The following is a 20768-nucleotide window of genomic DNA, read 5'->3' on the forward strand; positions in this document are numbered from 1 at the left end:
GTGTTTACATTTTTTTTAATACAGATCCAAATTTGAGCTGAGTCTGCACGCTGATGTACTGTAGCTTAGCACAGCTAACACTTTGCCTCACAGATGTTTAGAAAGAACACACACACACACCATACAGTTTCCCTCCTGGCACTGAGGTGCATACAATAAGTCAGAGCAGCTTAATTTCTAACCTGTGCATGAGAACAGCACCTGTCCAAGCGCTGCAGAAAACACTCACCCTGGGAAGCAGTGCACTGTACTGTCCATTTTTTTTAATAAAAGAGAAATATAAGCATTAACCAACAAAGGAGTCTTTTACTAGCTCACAATGTGAGACTGAGGCTGTACCTCCCAGGGGGTAGTGGGATGGAGTAGGTGCAGGAAAGCATGGGGGAAAAAGTGCCATTCAGTTTAGCTTCAGAGCCAGCAGCACTAGCAGTTCGTCATCTAGCAAAACCGACTGTACAAATACTGAATAAGATTCTCACTGCCTTATAAATCCACGGGCTTTAACTTAAACTCTCAGCAAGTGTAACGAGTACATCCATAACCTGAGATAAATCCATCTTAAGTATCTGCAACTAGCAACAACTTCCTCGATGTGACAACCAGTAAGCTTTGGAGGAACCTCAGTCACTTCAGTCTTTGTGTGTTTGAGACTTCGGCTCCTTCACACGAAACTCGAAGACACAAAGCAAGACTTTGTCAGATTGTTAAGAGCAAACAATGATCGGGGCAAAAGAGCTGAGCGCGTGCTCTTTAATCTAAAGATAAGGAGTGGGCGGATGAAGACGTTTAAATGAAACATCAGCTCATTAAGCAGCATCCATTATACATGAGGAAACCATATAGCACAATCGTAGCACAATCCTTAAAGACACGCACACCTACAGGGTACACTAAGAGTGCCTTGGATAAACTTCCTCCCTTCATCTCCTTTAATGACAGAGGAGCTAAAAATGCACAAACACACACCCCTTAAATGACAAAGCGCACAGATCTGCTGGTGCCCAGTCTGTCAGCTTTGATTAAAGTAATCCACACACACACGCACACAGAGTCATTTTTAGTTTTATGTACAGAATCTGCATGCGTCTGCAAAGGTTTTGACACTTCAATATACAAGATTTAAATGAGCTTTTTATACTGATGCATATATATCGATGCAAACTTACCCCATGGTTCCACATTTAATAGACATTTAAAATGTCATACATGATCACTTTAGGCTACTTTTAAAACCTAACCACAGAGGGGACTTTTTACATATGAAAAACAAACAACAAACCTCAATTTGTACTGCGGAAATAGATTTTCTGTCCTTCCACCTAACCCACACAATCTAATTTATCTCCTCCACAGTAGTCCATCAGGAGGATTCGGAGACATGTTTCAACAACAAAGTAAATTCCATTAATAAAATCTGCTAATTGCATTTCGCAATCATCAGGAGGGGAACTGCCCCGTACCTAGAAAATTTTTGTTTCGCTTCCTCCGTGCAATCCTTCCCGACTTGACCAGAACGCTGCCAAAGTCGTGGCGTGAATGTTGAAGGTGAAAGAAGTGAAATCGGATTGCTCTTGAATATTATGTACATGTTAATCTCACTTCGTTTTTAGCACGGGGTGGCCCAGGTGTGAAAGCAACCTCTGGCTCTCATTCGACCACAGGACTGTAGTGCGTAATTAAAACAGACGCGCTATATTAACGGGAGTTTTGAACGGAACTGAAACCCCTGAAGTGTGACAGTTTACAGTAAATCTTCTTCCACTATTGCACACGAAGGTTTCAGAGCCTGCAAAAGGCAGCAAATCTAATTTCTACTTCAAACAGCAGGATGACACTATTTGAAACCAAACAAACATTTTCTGGGAGTTGTGTTGTGCAAAATCTTCGTCTAAATCAAATCCTTTCTAGTATAAAAGCAGCAGCAGCTAATGAGAGCTGGACTTCAACCTATGACCCACTAACTCAAAGCCCTCAAGGTAGACATCAGTTCAGATCCTTTGTTAATTTGTCCCTCAGTGTCAGGAATTCAAGGCTGCAGTTCTGCTGTAACGTCCATAGATGTCTGAGGGACAGCATCTACTTGAGGTGACTGCTGTTGTCATCTGGCACTATATGAATAAAAGTGAATTGAATCTGCTGCAAATGATCTCAGTGGTGGCACAGTTTTGTTGCCCAAAACAATGCAATCGCTGCTCACCATCTGCCCTGCTCGCCAGGTTTGCTTTTTGCTTTTGTCCTCTTTCCGAAAGTAAAAATTGAACTTGATTTCCACGAAACTGGGCAGCAGCACTTCCAGGAAGCTAAAAATCTAAAAATAGCAAAAGAACTAGAAGTGGAGCAGAGACTAATGACAAATCGGATATGGTTTGCCTTTTTTTCCCCCTTTCAGGTGTGCAGAAACTTTTTGAATAAGCACTATGCCGGATATCTATGAACAACTACATCAATATTTATACTACTCGATAATGTATTTGGCCTGTAATATGTCAGTTAGTATATTAAAAAAATGCACCAGTATGTCTTTTAATGTTGTTTGTAATTTAAACAAACACATATCCAGCCACTTTATTAGGTATACCTGCTCAACTGCTCTTTAATCTCAATGTCTAATCAGCGAGTCACATGGAAGCATTTGGAAGCTGGCAAATCTGCAGCAACTGTGTGATGCTGTCATCTCAATATGCAGCCAAATCTCTGTTTCCAGCACCTTGTTGATTCTGGTACAAGGAAGGTGTACTTAATGAAGTGGTTGGTTAGTGCATTTCACGTAGTGCCAGAAGTTACCAAATATTTAGATTTAAAACTACTGAATTAGAACTTTGAGCGAATCCTGATTAGGAATTTACTGAAACAACAAACTGATTATCAATTTTGTTACAAGTGAATTGAAGTTGACTGTCACAAGGTTCTTAAAAGTTAGTGTTTTGCGATGACCCAGTTTATGGGGGTTGTTTAGTGCCTGCAGGAAAAGGAAACCATTTTACACAACCTGGGCTCCAAAGTGACAGAGCACAGGCTGCTGTTTACAGACCAAACACTGCATCTTGTGTACAGCTGCCACATATGCATAACCATGCACATCCGCGTTCATTTGTGTTTCGCGAGCACTGATTTACATTCGTTTCTTTCTTCCCTTAACTCTAACCACTGCTTGCCTAACGCTAACCACACAGCAGGTCTGCACCCTAAATCGGATGATTTACGTTACGGGGACTTTCTTTTTGTCCCCCAAAATAAAAGGTGAGTCCCCACCGTGTAAATAAGGCGTGCAAACAAATTTTACCAGTCAGAATATAGATCTGTCCTTTGTTGCTGCACAGAGTCAAGGCAGAAAACAGAAGGCAGACGACCATATGTGAATGTAATTCTGATGCCTCTGGTCTGAAGTGCACTGCAGTTATAAAAACACATCAGTCAAAGACAGACAGCTACTACAGCAGAAAGCTCAATCACAGGTGCAGCACACAGCCAGCAGCTGTCTCTTGATGGATTTTTCAAAATCTAGATGTCTTTAAAAAAAACAAAAAAAAAAAAACACACAAAAAAAATCCAGGAACAACCATTTGGATTTTAATCCAGTATCATTTCTTTCAGTATCCTGAGACAGACAGATATCGGGAGACCCACAGTTTATTGGTTCGATCCAGCAGCTCTCCTGCTGGCGACACAAACGACCACTTCAATGAAATATGCATGTGCACGACAAGTGGGGGGAGGGGGGAGGTGGAAAAAAAGGACACCGGCCTCCCACTATTTCATACCCACATGCTAAGCCCCCTACCGCCACTAAGCCCCGCCTCCACCCTCTCTCACTTCAACGCAAACACACACAAAAGACAGGCAAATACGGACAAGAACAAACATCACCTAACATAAACTGACACACACACACAAACTTCCAACACACTGCGGATGTGTAGCATTCCTCTAGCTCCCAAAAGAGAGTGAGAGGGAAAGAGAGAGAGACAGAGAGAAAGAGAACAAACAGAGGAGAGAAAACACTGGCTGTGGAGGTGTTGGAGGAGCGACAGATGAACAGATCACAGCCCTCACTCTCTTCCCTCTGTCAATCACTCTTCTTCCAGGACAGGTGGCCTCCATCGGGCTCCATCTCTTTGGGTCAACAACAGATGATCGGCATTTGCGAGTGATTTATAAGACGTTTTTTTTTTCTTTTTTACCTGCAAATCTACTAAATTAAAAAAAAAAAAAAAATCTACTGCATCAGCTTATGGCTCTAATCTGAAGGAGCCTTGTGTTCTTCTCACACAAGCAAAGCTAAACCAAGTGGAGTTTCAAGCAGAAGGAGAACAGCTCAAAGAGTAACATCAAAAAATCTGTGTGTCTGTGTGTTTTTTCTTCAGGTGAAACTCTAATTTTGTGACTCTTACAGATAGTGCCGTACAATACTGCAAAATTTGGTGCTGAATTGATACCAATAAATACAGGGCCAGTACTGCCGATACCAATACTTTTAACATTTAATGAGCACTAAATCACTCAGATTTTCAACAATAATTCGTTAATACGATAAAACACACCGTTCAGCTTTTCGTGTATTTTAGAACATTTTCTTTTTTTTTTTGGAGATGTTGAATATAAACGCGCCTGTCTCTAAAGCAGTTGAGGTTCGGGTGTGAAATTCATGGTTTTCAGGGTCTTTATCGTTAACTCGGTTTTCCTGGGTCTTTTCCCGTGTTGCAGTTGTGTGTCTTATTTTGAAAGAAATGTTTACGCGTTACCATAGCGACCAGAGAGCATAAAAGGGAAGAGAGGAGGATGTTACTCTCAGCATTGTTGGCGCATTTCAGGAGGACGCTGCTAATAGAGATACACAGTTACACAATGAATTTGCGTTTATTAATATAATTACAAAATACCACAGTTTTTGTCTTGGTCGTATCACTTTATTTTGTTGTATTTATCCACGACACCTTGACAGCCGGTCCGTGAAAATATTGGTTAAACCAGTTTGTGGCGCAAAAAAGGTTGGGGACTACTGCACTAAAGAAGTTTGGGTCAACTTATGTTGTTTAAATGTGATGTATCTGGAACCTAGAATAGGTTCATAGTGCTGAACTGGACTTTTAAAATATTTCAAAGGGTGGAATCGTCGAATGTTGGGTGCTTTTGCTGGAAAAACGCCTTTAAATAGTTGAAGATAAGGTTTGTATTCGACAGCTGATGAATGAAAATAGATTAATCCTTCGAGGACTACCCTGTTAGGATATTACAGACAGCTATAAACAAAGCATTATTTGCCTGTTAATTTGTGAAAAACTCTAATGCACACACACACACACACACACACACACACACACACTTCACAGAGAAGCAGTGGCCTGACGAAACAGCTAACCTGTGCCTGCTTTATTCATGACCCAGATCAAAGCCTCAGAAAAACAATGTACTGCTTTAAAGTGATATCAAAGAGGTATTTTGACATTTAGTGTCACAACATTAACAACCAGTGTGACATATGTTGCTTGCTGCTCTCCTGACGACATGAAAGCAGAAAAACATTCTCACTTTATTAGTCAGAATAAGTCTGAAATGCGGCGTTCAGCCGTGCATCGTCGCTGCTTCGGCTGCGGCGAAAAGCCGCCGGTTAAACAAAGCTCGTTTGTGGGAGAATGTGCTCCATTGTCTTATTTCGGTGAAACAACTTGACATGTAGGTGCGAAAGGAAGCTGCAACAAAGAAAGGAGAGCAAAAGACGGAGAGAGGATACAACACAAAGAGAGTAGCTAGTGGTGACAGGGGAGTTCTTACACACACAAAAACACACAAACACACGCACACACACACACACACACACACACACACTGGTGACCAGAGCAGAGACGTTTCATTTACCAGTCTGTGGCATTTTCAGCAAAGCATGCTGGAATTGAAGTGCACAGTTTTGAACTGAAGTAAAGAAATAAGATTTTGATTGTTTTATTAAATTTGCTAATCTTGAGCTCGCTCATAATTGGTTACATAATCAGACTCCCCTGTGAACTCATGTTTCCACTTTGCACTGAACAACATGCAGCATCCAGTGGGAGCTGTAAGATGTGTATACTTAAGTTATTAAATTTGGAAAACCAGATTTTACCTATGTAGATGATCTTTTTACCTGCAGAGCTCGAACCGGATCCTGATCGGGGTCCTTTAAATGTAAACCATGCCGTGTAGTCATAAATGGTCTGCTGCTTCTCGTCTAAGGCTCCAGCAACACAAGTCCAGTTTTCCTCAACCATTTAGCAACCAGCTGTGAGTTAGTGGGGGAAATTGGCCGCGTTGGTGGTGCACTGAAAATCTTTGTGAGATTGCTCAGGTCACAAGCAGACTGGCAGTCTGGTAGTTTGCACGGAAGACACCAACGTGAATGCAAATACTGGCTGAAGGGTAGAGAACCTGCAAGAAATCTGACGTAGAGCGGAAACAAATACAGTTGCCTTCAAAAAAAGATGTGCCTTTTAAAACATGCTGATTTACTTTGAAGGCAAACACTCTTCCGGTTTGTGAAGCCCTTTTCAGATTTTACTCCGTGAGATGTAGCAAGTGTTTGCAAAGAAGTCAACATCTTCCAAGCAAGCCACAGACGACTGTGGCAGTCTGCTGGTGACTGAAGCAAATCTCATAGAGGGCTGTGGTCCAGCCCCCTCTTTGGGACTTTTGGTTAGCAATAGCCAGCAACCTCATGCAACCACTTGCCAAATGGTTGGGAAACACAAGGAGGTCGCCAGGAGGTTGTTAACCAGTCAACCTTGTACTGCTTTGTGATTTTAGTCTATGTATTTATTGTGACCAACTCATGTTGCTGGGTTTTATGTATTTTAATATCTATTTATGGATGGACCTTGCAGATGAACTCGGGTTTAGCGTACTGTGGTGTGTTGTTATTGCAACAACCTCTTGCTTATATAAACAAACAATACAATAAAAATCAAACAGAAAAGCCTCTAAATCTGTCTGCTCAAAACATGGTGTTAAAACTGAATCTCACAATAACCTAGGATGATGAAATTCCTTCAGGTGAGTTAGCAAGAAACAGCATTAAAAATCTTTTCAGAGTCCGCTGACCTAGGGCTGTTCGATATAACAATATATATCGGATGATGATACAAAAACATCTATCGTTTCATTTTACGCTATCGTTTGTTTTGTGATGTCACAAAATAAACTGTTCGCGGCAATATTTTTTCATCGTTTTGATGGTCACTGTAGTGGCTATATTAATTTCTTAAAGTTCTCTCTTTCTCTTATATTTAATATAACCACACTAGCGACTGTTTTTATGCGTTGTCGTTAGCAACAACGACGGTAAAACCATCGCGTGTCCGCTTGTTTATGTTCCACATAAACCTTTCACAATAAAGCTCAAGATCTTGTTGAGACTTTTCAAAATAAACTGTGAAAAAGTGAAAGAGTATGCAGCGTATTTACGGATCAGAAGCAAAAAAAAAAAAAGAGCCGTCAGGTACTAAAAAATAAACCTTAGACTCAAACGTTAGAACAGGCTTTTCCCCGCAGCACGCTGCGTAATAAATACTCACAAAGAAAACGGCGTCCGTTACAACTTATGTCTAAAAATATATCGTTTTATGCGTCGGTTAAAACACTCGACTCCAGGTACACGACGCCGAGCTGGAAACACTTCATGGTAAATCAACTGGTTCTTACATAGTGGTTTTCTACTTGACCAATCAAAGCACTCACTTCATTCACCCTGTTCATACAAGCACTTCTTTCTACAGCTGAGTGCCATCCAACATTCACGTGTTCATACTCTGATAAAGGCACTGGAGACCAACTTGGGGTTTAGTATGTTGTCCAAGAAGACTTAGCCATGCACACTGCAGAACCTCCAACTTTCTGATAAGTAGATGACCCGCTCTACCTCCTAAGGTACAGCCACCAGTATCTGTTATGATTAAAGTCTTAGAATCCTGACCTCAGTGCCATGGAGTCCCTTACTTAAATTCAAAGTCTGCAGCTCCAGAGGACATTAAGAGGTTCTGCCAGTGAAAACATTGTGAACATGATCCTCACTGCTTGGTCTCCACACACTTCTTTGCCTTCATTAGAGCTGTCTATCTATTGTTTTACCTACAGAAGAAACAACGTCACAGTCAGCAAAGGAGCCTCAAAAATGTTGCTTTTCCACCAAAAGTCAACACGGTCGAAGATTCCACGAATTTTAAGAACAGATGGAACCATGCGAAAATTAATCTGCCTGTTTAACTCCACTGGCAGAGAACAAACACTGAAACATCAAGGTTCAGCTCGCAGATTTATTTTTCAGGTGCAGAACAGAGGCGTGCTGAGCAACAGGTCTCACAGACCAGCGTGAGATCTGTTCCCAGGACTTGAGAAAACAACTGGACAAAGAGTTCAATTAGATCTACACCTCCTTTCAACCTCTTTTATCACAGAACACACAGATGAAGGCATACTTTCCGACTCACCAATGACCAACTAATCTCTATAAACCACGTATATAAACATGCGGATTTGAGGCCAAATAAAGGACAAAATTTTAAGTAGACTTTTCTGTCAGTGGTCTGCTTCCAATCTGACTGCTCTTGGCCAATCAATCAAGGATTTTTTGTTGTTGCTTTGTTTTTTTTTCTTAGATTTCCACAATCATAACCAATGACAAGCAAAGCACGGTAAGGTTTGTCCAGGATATCCACTGGCTTTACAGAGAGCCCTGAAAGATGGAGGCCAGTATTGCAAAAGGCTGACAGGATCCTGATGAATAGTTAAATCAAATGCCAATCATCAGACTAGCCAGGCTTCCCGCATTAAATAGAAAAAAATATATATAACGCATAACCTAACAACCGAAAAAAACAACAAAAAAAGAGATAAGAATAAATTGAGAGTCTCTGTGTTTTTGGAGACAGTACCAGTGATCACAGAGAATAGGAGGGAGGTTTAATGAGCTGAGACTCAGCAGAATAACTGAGCTGATGTTCCCTGTGATGTACAGTTTTGTTTTTGTTGACCAAAGGGGAGCAAGATGGCATTCAGCCATACCCCACTGTTTCATCATTTCAGTGTGGATGATGAGCTGTGCAAATTGGGCACCGATAAATGGCTTTTAAAAGGATTTGTTTTTGCGTACACCTCTTTAGTGTTCACTCGGAGCTTGACTTAAAACATAAAAAAGAGAACGCACTGACATCATCTCTCCCAATAGGTCTTCAGGGCTGGGGGAACAAGAACTTCATGACCTTTTCAGGGTTTACACACAATGAAATTTAATTCCTGTATTGCTTTCTTAGCTGCGATGTAACAATTATTTATCATTATATCATATTTAAGTATTTTTCTATCATTCTGCAGTCCCAAATTCTGCGCTATTTAATTAAAGCGACATGAAATGGATGTTCTTACAAATTAAAAATGCTTCGTTTCATTTTGATTAAACTGGTCTATTATGAGCCAGTGAACTTATTTGATTTAGTAGCAACACTTCTAAAAGATCTAATGCGCAGACTAATACTCTGCAAAAAGGATTTAACCGCCTCCTGCAGCACAGTCCCACATTTAATTTATCTAATGTCTCCTGACAGCCAGCAATCACATACAAAAACACTTTACAAATAACGTTACTGCCAATGCCTGTGAGAGAAAATACTCACGACTTTTGCTAATTTAATTGCAGACTTTTTTATACCATCAGAGGCCTTTCTGAGGACACTGCGTTCAAAGCTTTTTTAGACTTTTCATACCTGCAGACACCCAGCAGATTCCTGTCAGACTGGAAAGCAGTTTGTGCGGGGGTAATAATTTGCTGTGTCCAGAGCTGTGGAGAATGATGGATAGAGGGATGATGGGGGATGGGGAAGAGAAAGCAGCTGAGCCTCCAAACCGAATGAAATTCTCCACAGCTCCAGTAAAAACACAGCGGGGAGGGGCGGGAGGGAGGAGGGTGGCCATGCTGGAGGTACATGGACACATTAGCTGAACAGATTCACATTTACTGGTCACCACGCTGATATTGCACTGCTGAAACCCCAGCTAAGCTCTTTTGTTGGGGACATGGAAACATGTTCAAATGTTGTTGTTCTTTTGTGATTTTTAGAATATGGGTTTATTTTGCAATATTTGTAACAGATTTCAGGATGCAGCTTCTCCCTTTTGGTATGGATAGTAACATTCTTTGGGTGCAATAAGTAAAATAAAACTCATTTTATTTCTTCTCATTAATCATCATCTTCTTCTGCCTTTGGAGCCGATCCACCTAAACCTCTACAGTGAAAAATGTTAAAATTGAGCCCCTGACTGGAGACTGCCTCCTGATTCTTTTCATCATGCCTGTCCCTCAAGAACTCTAGGTGATCAAGGTTGGAGGTGTGGTCATGCACATGACTTATGAACCATACGCCTAATTTTTTAAAGCAAGTAATTTATCGAATTAAGCCAATTTCAAAGCGCCTCATCATGCAACTTCCTGCCATATTAGGTTATTTTAAAACCTTTTCACAGGAAAGAAATTTCCTCCACACAAAATTGCTCTACATGGCCTCCAGAACACACTTCACAAAAACGACCAACTGGATTCACGACTTCCAAAAGTATTTGTTGAAATCTTGCAGACATGAGAAAAATGAGTTAATGGTTTTACAATGATCATGAAATAATTTGTTCAAATACTCACACTGAAAAAAGATTTTTCTCTTCGCACTATTCAATCATTTCATGTAACCATTGTTAACTGTTGCAGTTTTGGAGTAGTTTAGTCATTTTTTTCACTAATATGCACCTGGGAGGTTGTAGTTACCATCCCTCAAGCTTTATGTGCACACAGCGCTCCCCACAGATATACTCAAGGTTACTCAGATTATGAAGTGATGATTCAACTATGAAAACGTCATGCCTTTCAAGCCTTGAAATAGATCCAAATGCCAGTCATCTTACACTTAAAACCACCAGGACTTTAACATCCAGGACACCTGAAATAACACCTCCTGCTTTTTAACTCCACTGCAGCATCAGTTTAAAAACACAGCTCTAAACTGAAAATAGCATATTCTAATGCCTGCATGCAGCATACATGGTACACGCTTTGCTCACACACCTGTTGGTGCTGCTGAGCTGCAGTAAATGCAGCGGAGCTATTATGAAAGGAAACAGGCAGCACGGGGGTCTGTCTGATGAGGTGTTGGAAAGTGGTCAGTGCCCGAGCTGCCCTAAATAGGCTGTTCTGTCAGGAGAGCCACCGGCCTCGAAAACTGCCGACTTTGACAGGCAGTGAGTTCTGGTTACTGAGAAACTCCTAATCGGTACTAGTTATCAGCTCCACGTATGTTTGAATTTGCTATTTTGGTGATAGTACTGACGTCAACTGCGTTTTCACATCATCTTGATAAAAGCTCGCTTGCCTTTTGTCTTGCTCTGTCGTCTGCGCTTTTATTTTTCTACCCAAGGTGAGAGCAAAGCAGAGGTTCTGAGTCAGAATGATTACTCAAAAACTACCGATTGAAGGAAGCATGATGGTGAAGTAGAGTGCTGGCAATCAATAAATAAGATTTTTAAAGAAACAATATATTCAACTGTTTCTAGATTCGCTCTTACTTCAGACTGCTAAAAAGTGGGCAAGCAGGGCTGTCAGACTTTCCCTAAAACAAAAAAATAACAGAATAAAGACACAAAACTCATTAAAATCACCGTTTTCTTTTATACAAAAAGGTACACCTACTGAGACCTGAGCTAGGATGCAATTTTAATTTTGCCCAGCTATCTGGGATTATTTAGACCTGAAAAGGATGCAAACTAAGCATCAAAGTAATTTTTTAAATGAAGTGCTGTATTTCAAAGTGGAGGCGTTTATTTTACAGGACAGTACAATAAAATCACCATTGCCCACTAAAGTATAGAACACAATGACAAAAATCCACAATGTAATGTCTCCATATGATTATGCAAGAGGAGACGCGCCATTCTTACTGGAAGCGTTGACATCATCGAGGCTTGTCTCGACCAGTGTGTAACATTTGTTCTGTGAGGGATTTTAAATAATGTTAATATCTTTTTGGCACTTAAAAGCCTAAAGCTCATTAATGTCTCTTCACGTTTATTTGAACTATAATAATCTTCTTTTGGATTTAAACCAAACAGAACCAGCTTTGGGACTAGCTGAAGTCAACTTTTCCCCAAATTTTTCAATCATTCGGCACTGCTACATACATTTTTAGCACTCATATTTATGGCTGCCATTAGGTATAAATTGCATCACAGTAAAGCTCAGCATTTAAATGTACAGTTACACATTTTCATCCTATTCAGATGTCCCAGGTGTCATGACAGTGTAACAATGAGCACGCATATGCAACACCAGAACAAAGTGTAATTCAGCCATCATAACTTTTCACCTGCAGCTGTGGTTTTCCTCCTGTGAAACGTCTACGTGTAATTGTCTTTTTTTTCTCAGCGTGCTTTTATCTTAATTTTAATCACACAATGCTAAAAGAGAAAGTAAGAACAGGTGCAAACAGGAAATTAGAAAACAAACACACACACACTCATTTCAGTTGTCATGCAAAGTACTTCAGTTCAATTGAGCACACACGCAAAGGGCAACCACAAAGACGGGAAAAGCACACCGCAGAACTGGCACACAAAGAGTTAGCATGTGGTGTGATGAGAAATGATGCATGGGAACTCAAACACACACTCACTCACACACACACACACACAACATCAGGAGCTATGCACAGCATGCTGATGCAAACCTCAAATGCACTCTTCAGCCGCATGACCGTCATATGACATGCACACACCGACACTTTGCTCATGTGTACTAGACCAAACCTACACAGCAGCTGAAAAGCCACAACCGGCTCAAAAACCAACATTTCCCAGGAGCTGATCAAAGACTCAGAGATTTTTGATACCACTGATTAACTCCACTTGGGCTTAAGAAAAGATTGGGTGCGAGATTGAAATAGCCTGCTACAAATTTAGCCTGCACAGGAGGACAAATTTAGGCTCGCTTTTTTTCCATTGCCTGAGGTGACACAGAACACCATAAATATTTTCCTTCCCGCATGACGACACCGAGACTCAAGTCGCCAGACCACACCTTGATACTGAGTTAAACTTGAAGCTTGCAGCATTGGCATTAATCACTTCACACTTTGAAGCTTCGGATTAAATGTTTTATGGAAAAACTGCCTCCCAACTGAAGACGAGCTGATGTACAAGAAAAAATCTTAAATCTGCCAAATTAATATTCAAATCAGACACATTTGATGCAAGCTTGCACATTTTGATAAGCAGCAAAACTCCCAAGCGCTACTCATAGGTTTCCTCAGGCTCTGCATTACACACAGGTGAGTTCCCCATGAAAGCACCAAATAAAATCATTGAGAAGAATAAACTGTAACGCCCACACGTCCCCTTCTTTCTCTCTTCCCCTCTCATTGCTGTGCGTTTGGTTAAATAACATTTAAATGTCAATATGATCAAATGAAATTTCCATCCCCCAACAAAGATGCCGTGTTCACCGAAGACGAGCGATGCCCGACAAAAATTCAACCCAGAGTCACGACCAAAGGTCAGCTGACAGCCACAGACCCATTCATGCTGCCTTAAACCTCTCCGTGCAGGGTTGACTGGGGATAACAGCTTTTATTTAAAGAAAATTGAACATAGAAACAAACAGAAACAGTACAGTGAAACAGCAAAGTGCATAAGGTGGGTTGTATGTATCACTCATGATCGGCAGTCTTAGCATGTGATTTTTTCTAATTGCATGTTGGGTATGATAAGAGGAACTGACTCTCTCTTTTCTTTAAAAAAAAAAAAAACTGTCACTTTGTTGTTTAATATTGAAGTTAATTTCTCTAAATCTGCATGATCTGTTAGCAAACTGAGTCATTTATTTATTGATGACTCATTTTGTTCTGTCTTTCCAGTTAGGTCACATTGGGGTTTTTTCGTGGGTTTTTTGGGCAGTGGCTATTAAGGATATTAAGTTTGGGTCAATGCCTTGTTTTTACATCCAAATCTTAATTATCAATGAAAAAGTGCGTGAAGTAATTTCGATAAATGTCGAGAAAAACAAAGAATATGCAGACAATCAATCACTGATTTATGAGGTCTACAGTACAGTGGTTTGTACATTTGCCTCTCAAGTGAAAGATCCCTGGTTCGATCTCAGGAGGAGATGCAAAAATCTCTATAGGGTTGCTTCAAGAAGGGCATCTGGTGTTAAAAGAACAAAGAAAAATCAAACATGTGGATCGACCTGCTGTGGTTGCCCCATGTGAATAAGGAGGCAGCCAAAACTAGATGCTTCTTCTTCACTATCGCAGCATATAATCACCCACAACACAGACTGCATTCATTTGTGGCTTTCAAAATAAAAGACACCACCAGATTAAGCCGAAGCTGCTAATGATCAAACTGACCACTTTAAGCTTTTCTCATTCAGATCTTGGTAAGAATGATTTCAGCGTGTGTATCACTGTACGCCGTTTCATCTCTAGCCTTTATACGACACCAGACCGGCGTTAGAAGCCTTGAGCAGCCAAAATTGTTTCCCTTTGAGCTCTGTGTTTGCTGGCAGAGCTAAAAAATTCACTGCAATATACTTGGTTTTGAGGAGGTGAACAGTAATGCAGTGCTTTGGAGTCCCTGGAGACTGGGAGATGGTGAGGCTAATAATGTTGTGCCAAGCAGTTTCTGCAAAGGTTTCTGCAGGATGTGTGTGTTTGCGAGTGGTTGTGTGGAGGCTGTGTAGGTGGATTTGGTGGTGGTGGGGTGGGGAGCGAAGGATTTTTTTTTTTTTTTTTGGGGGGGGGGGAGAGAACTTGCACACTACCTGGCCATTATATAAAGCTCCCACTCTCGGCATGAGGGCTCTATACTGAGTGCCAGCTCCCTCCCCATCCTCCACGCCTCTTTGTCCTCCCATCCCCCCACCTCTTAGCCTTCCAGCTTCTCTGACTCAGGCTTTAACTCTGAAATACCTCCGCCCTTTGTTTTCTCTCCCTCCTGCCTCTGTAGTATCAAAACCACTGTGTGCTATATGGATCAAACAAAAGATGGTATTTGGGTCAAAAATATGGATGAGGCTATTCCTTTACCCCCGTAGCAGGATCAGATGAAGCCGCCCAGCTGGACCGACTTCAGTAATACTTCTCTTCTAATCATTAGCGCATTAAACGCTGTGCCACCATACCTGAGGCTACTGAGGTCTAGTCCCAGCATGCCATGGGCAGATAGCGGATCTAAATACCAGTCCCCTTCCACGCTCAATGGCACAAGTTGTAATGAGAGGCCGTTTGTGATCTGCTGCCAGAACGTTGCAGGTACATGGTGCTGGTAGCAACCAAAGCACACAGTTAAACTGTAGCTGTAGGTGGACGCAGACAGCTGGCACGAAAAAACTGACAAAGCCGAGGGACGGCAAAGCAATCCAAACAGCTGAGCGGGAGGGAAACGCCTGTTGATTTTATTGCTGGCCTCACTTCTGTGTTAAAGAAATAAGGACGCAACTAACACTGTAAGGCTGAGAACGACAGCACCGAGTCCCGATGTGTTGCTCTGGTGAGAAAATGAAGAGCGGAGCTACGAGGAGTTTCCTCTGGCCCTCTAGTTCACCGTTTTAATCCTGTGGAGTTGGCAGAAGTCGGCGCGCATCGAGATGAAGGGGAATAGTAGAAACGGTAGCAGGAGACAGCAGGCTGTGCAGAAAACATGTTGCTGGCAAAGAGCACAGATGTCTTTTTCTTATTACGGTGGCTTCTCCAGTTTTGGGAGTCCAATCCCGAGATTCATTCAGAGAAACCCAGCAGCTTTAACGGGTGCAAGGGCCACGTCTGCACCGAATGAAGCCTCCCGATTCAATTTCTCCACGGCCTTACATCTCAAAAGATACATCGCACCGATGATTTTAAACGAGCTGTCAGTTCAAAATGAGAAAGACAACACACATCAAACCTGAGCTCGCTTTAATCCCTACACGTGCGCTCCTATTGTTCCAGCCTGTCGTCTAATTGAATTTGCTTATTCACACTTGATAGTACGGGGCGTCCCAAAAGCCCAATTCCTAAGTAACATGTTTTTGAAATTACGGCTGTGGTGTCATCAGTAACAACCTGTTTGACAAATGAAGCCGCTGCAGAGCTCGCAACAGTCCCGCCAGCCTCACTGAAAACTGTAAAAGCAATTTTTGTAAATACTTTGCCTCTGAGGTAATACTGAGCCACACTTTTACCATCATGATACAAGACTGCGACGCGAGACAAGTGAAGGAGCACCGGACATTGAGTGCCCGTGAGTATGTGCTATTTTTCTATCTTTAGGTGACTGCATGATGAAGTACTGTGGAACTCCCTTGTGGAACTTTCCAAAATAACCGTTTGGCAACCAAATAACTGCCACTACATCCTCACATTTTCAATCTTTCAGAAGAGAAGGGGTGTTTATTCTAAGTCTAAGTGCATCACCTAGAAAAAAGAAAATCATCTTTCACTCTGTTCATTGCACCTTCACGATGGACGCGAGTTAAACTCTCAGCTAGCTACTCGTCAGCTGTGAGATCCCTCTCTGTTGCCCCCGGGCCATTTTGCATAAAGTGCACGCTTTGCCGTTTTAAAAATAACTGTGCGAGAGAATAGCATATCTTTTGTCCAGTACGTTCCCATGATTTTGTTCTCACCGTCTTTAGTGGACACACAAATGCGTTGGCGATTCCAAGACGTGACCGTGAGCTGCTAAGCTAGGCCTGGCAGTTAGAAATGACAGCTGAGCAACTCAGGTGAGATGGAAAAGTGAGAAGCAGAGACAGAAATGTTAGTATACGCACAACTCAGCATGCATCCTCTCATTGCCCTGAAGCTAGTTAGAAAAGATGCTAACGAAGGAAAACGTCAAAGTACCAACTGCTTTTCTCGACCAACAACTGCATCCGTCTCTCCGTCTCTAGCATTAAACATCAGAGTTAGAGTAAAGAAGAAGAAGAGTGTAAGCGTATCACACCAGCTGATATAGAGTTACAACTTCACTTCAACATTAGAGGCCGTTTGTGTATTCTAGCAGGAGTTTCTGAGCACAGGGAGCCTGAAGTCATGTAGAGAGAGGGGGAGGGAGTGCACCAGGTGCTATCCAGGTTGGGTGTATGTTTACCTTCCAGCGCAGAGCTTCTAGACAGCTGTTCTGCACTGGGCCAAATCATTAAATCGTTGTGCCGCATGTGAGAATTTGCAGAAATCTATTCCTTTATGGGCAATAACTGTAATCCCAACCCAGAAATCCCAGCCCTCATTCTAGAGGTAAGAGGTGATCCACTGGATCATCACTGCAAGTTCACTGATTCAGTCCTTCAAGCAAAGAATGCAGATGTCTTTTCATTAATAAATAAATAAATAAATAAAAAATGGAAAAGGGCATTTTTTCCCCACTCGCAGCAGGCTACTGTCTAAAGAACCATAAGGAATATTTGGTGAATCTGTGCCATAAGCTGCCGTCAATCAGGTTGAAGGTCACTCAAGAGGCTAAACCCTGCACTAACTTCTATTATTAATCTTTATCGCTTTGAGCTACAACCGACTGTTTAGGACTCAGAGACATCATCTGCAGTCGGTTTCATTCTCCCAGTGATCACACAGGTGTCATTATATAAACATAAACATACATGAAGGGAAACGTGCAGGATCTCTTTCTAGCTGATGACACAATAATATTAAATGTTCTCTTTCTAAAACTTAACTGTGCATACAGGTATATAGCATAAAAGCCTAATTATCTGGCCAATTATGGACAAAATACAATTGCAAAGAAAACGTTAAACAACTCTTTAGTTACGCTGCCATGAGCCACATGAGCAGAATAGTATCTAGCCACGCTCACCCATGATGTCATGTGTAATTAAGCACCGATCGAAATACAGTCCCATACATTGTGCGTTTACAGCAACTACAAATATGAATTCGCATGTGTTGCCTTTGGAGTAATTTTCAGGAAGGTTTTTTTTCTTTCAGTAACTGTTTGTGTAATCTGTGTTGGAGCCTAACAAACTGCACCAAGACCCATGATTGATTGGGAGAATGACAGCGAAACCCTGATGAATATTATAAAAACCCAGAATTATTACCGCCTGGAGGTTATGCGCCTCTGGCAATGAAAGGATTTAATAGGAAGGCACCACAGATTAATGTTATCAATTCTGAATATCTGGAATATCTGAAATATGTCAGCAATAAAGGCCCCAAAACAACCAAAAAAACAACAACAACAACAAAAAAAACATGCATTAATTAAACAAAAAAAAACTTGTTTTTAAGGTCACAGTGTCCTTAGACCAAGAACAAATCTCAAACATTATGCCTCTAGCCATGTTGAGCGCTGGCACAGATGAATTAAAAACTTGTGCCACACTGCAGCAAATCATGGGTGAATTATGAATCACAAATTGCAAAGTGACAGCATAACAAACTCGGCGCACAAGTTGCACAAAGCTGCGGCTGGAGAGATTTATTAACTCCAAGGCGAGGGTCTAAAAAGCACACATGACTCCAAAAAGCCTGCAGCGGGATAACAAATAAATTCTCGCTGGAGACAAAATTCATTCATCCTCTTGATTCACACCAAAACATCTCTAATACTCAAAGATATTTTAAAAAAAGAGAGCGATATCTGCCTCTGTCTCTCTTCCAGTTGGAAACACACAATCGAGCTCCAAACTGCTGCCTACCCATGTCCATCTCAAATGTGACATGTTTCCACGGCAACAGGACTATGTAACAGATCACCACAGGAGTAATGAAAAGCTCAGTCTCGGCAGAGCAGCACAAAAAATAAAAAATATTAAGAAAACAAAACGGGGGACAAAAACAAAATTGATAACCGCATGACGGCGTGTTCTCATTGGTGGCAACATATCAGACAATAATTGAGCTTAAACGCAGGTTTTATTGGACTGAACGATCAGTCCGCGCCTCACGACAAACTACGCTTGTTATCTGGGAGTAAAAACACCTAAACTTCACCGAATTCAGAGAAGCAGCAAAAAAATAAATAAATAAATAAAATAATTGTCCTTCTGCAGCCGTCTGTTCCTGCTGGTTCACTGCAAAGCACCTCTGACATCTCTGTAAAAGATGAGACGTGCAACATCTGGCGCACGTTTCACACTGTGAGATTTACGCCATCTGCTCTGAGCTGTCGTGCGTCTTCACCTATCACAGCTTTTGTTCTTTTTTACATTTTTGCATCTGGGATGATGCTATGAAAAGTTTTCTGGCGTAAGAACGCAACTGCGAATACCCGAACACGCGAGAGCAGTCATCACTCACACTTAGCCCCTTCCACGTTTACGTCTGCTCCTCTTTAAACTGGAAATCAGCTGCAGTGATAATGACAGTGACAATGAGAGAAATAGGCAGGTGCTGAAAGGATGTAAGGGAGCAGAGAAGAGTCCCTGTATCATTAGGGATTAACCTAGCCACAGGCTCTACAAATAGACTGTCTCCACCTATAAGCCGCCAGCGCACAGACAGTTATTTGTATTGCCAGGTTGCTGCTGCTGCTGCAGCTCCTGAGAAGAGAGAAGACAGTTCAAAGAAGCCGAGGAGGATCGGGACTCCTGTGAAACAAAATGCAACGCAACAGGACACGTTTCTTTTTTCCTTTTTGTGTGTGTGTGTGTGTGTGTGTGTGGGGGGGGGGGGGGGTCTGGCAACATCAGAGGCTTTCACAAGCGTGGATTGCGTCTGAGAGTAGATGCGTTGCAGATTCGTGCGGCAGTTCGCCACACAAAGTATGATAATAAACAGCCTGAGGCCTCCTGAAGGTAACGCGCAGCAGTGCAAACCAATATACAGTGACGTGCCAGAACAGCATGTCCCACCTCTAATGCTGTTGGTCTTTTGCCAAGGCTTGGACAAGACCTCTGAAGGTGGCTGTGATATCTGGCACTCAGACGTCAGCTGCAGATCCTTTCAGGTCCAAAACAATCGCACGGCAATAACGAGCTGGCCCTCAGGTCTTTGCACCTGCCCATTTCTCCCATACACTACACGTCCACTCGAAGATGTTCGCTGCATGTGCATGATAACTATAACATGCACTTCATCTGTAGATTAGCTGTAATACTGTGGCTCACGGGTGTGTAGCAGAACTAAAAATGACAGTTCTGGGGGGGTTTCTTAGAGCAACCCAAAACAAATGCATTTCTTCAGCACACTGTATCGGAGACTGGGTTTTCATCTGAAGAAGTCACCTTGACATTTAGGAACACTGCAATAGATATTTCTCATTATTTGGTGACATTCAAAACAATCCAGCAGACACGTCCAAACTGTGGCTGCCGTTACAGCTCGATCCACTAACTCATTAAGGAGCAAAAATAACCAGCGACTCATTTGGAAATAAATTTAAAACTTTTAATCTCTTTTTTTGGTCATTTTTTTTCCACAGGAAAAAAGCCAATTACTTTCTTTTTCAAGTTCCCTCATAAAAGAATCTGATTATTTCCCTTCTTTTTTGAACCAGCTCAATTTGTCCTCATTCAAAGACACTGTGACAGTTATTCATTAATAATGAATATTTGTCTCCCCGGCATAAAAATAAAAGACAATAAATATTCACAAACACTGTTAGAGCACTGGCTATCAACCAGATTCTTATTTTAAACATCAGAAAGTTCACATTTGTTGCTCGACTGCGACGATGGAAAACCATTTGCTGCAGCAGTACGTCTCGTACAGCAGAGAGCTGTGCTTAAAGATTGCCAGAGTGCCGATTTTAACACGCTTTCCTTT

At 41.7% G+C, this 20768-nt stretch overlaps 1 protein-coding gene across 3 annotated transcripts in view; it reads right to left on the reverse strand.

Annotated features, from left to right (window-relative positions):
- The window catches only part of LOC113019428 (E3 SUMO-protein ligase PIAS1-like), a 56773-nt gene that overhangs the window by 29800 nt on the left and 6205 nt on the right, over positions 1-20768 (reverse strand). The gene's annotated exons all lie outside the window — the stretch shown is intronic.

Source organism: Astatotilapia calliptera, chromosome 1 (assembly GCF_900246225.1).
Source record: "Astatotilapia calliptera chromosome 1, fAstCal1.2, whole genome shotgun sequence".
Classification (NCBI taxonomy): Eukaryota; Metazoa; Chordata; class Actinopteri; order Cichliformes; family Cichlidae; genus Astatotilapia; species Astatotilapia calliptera.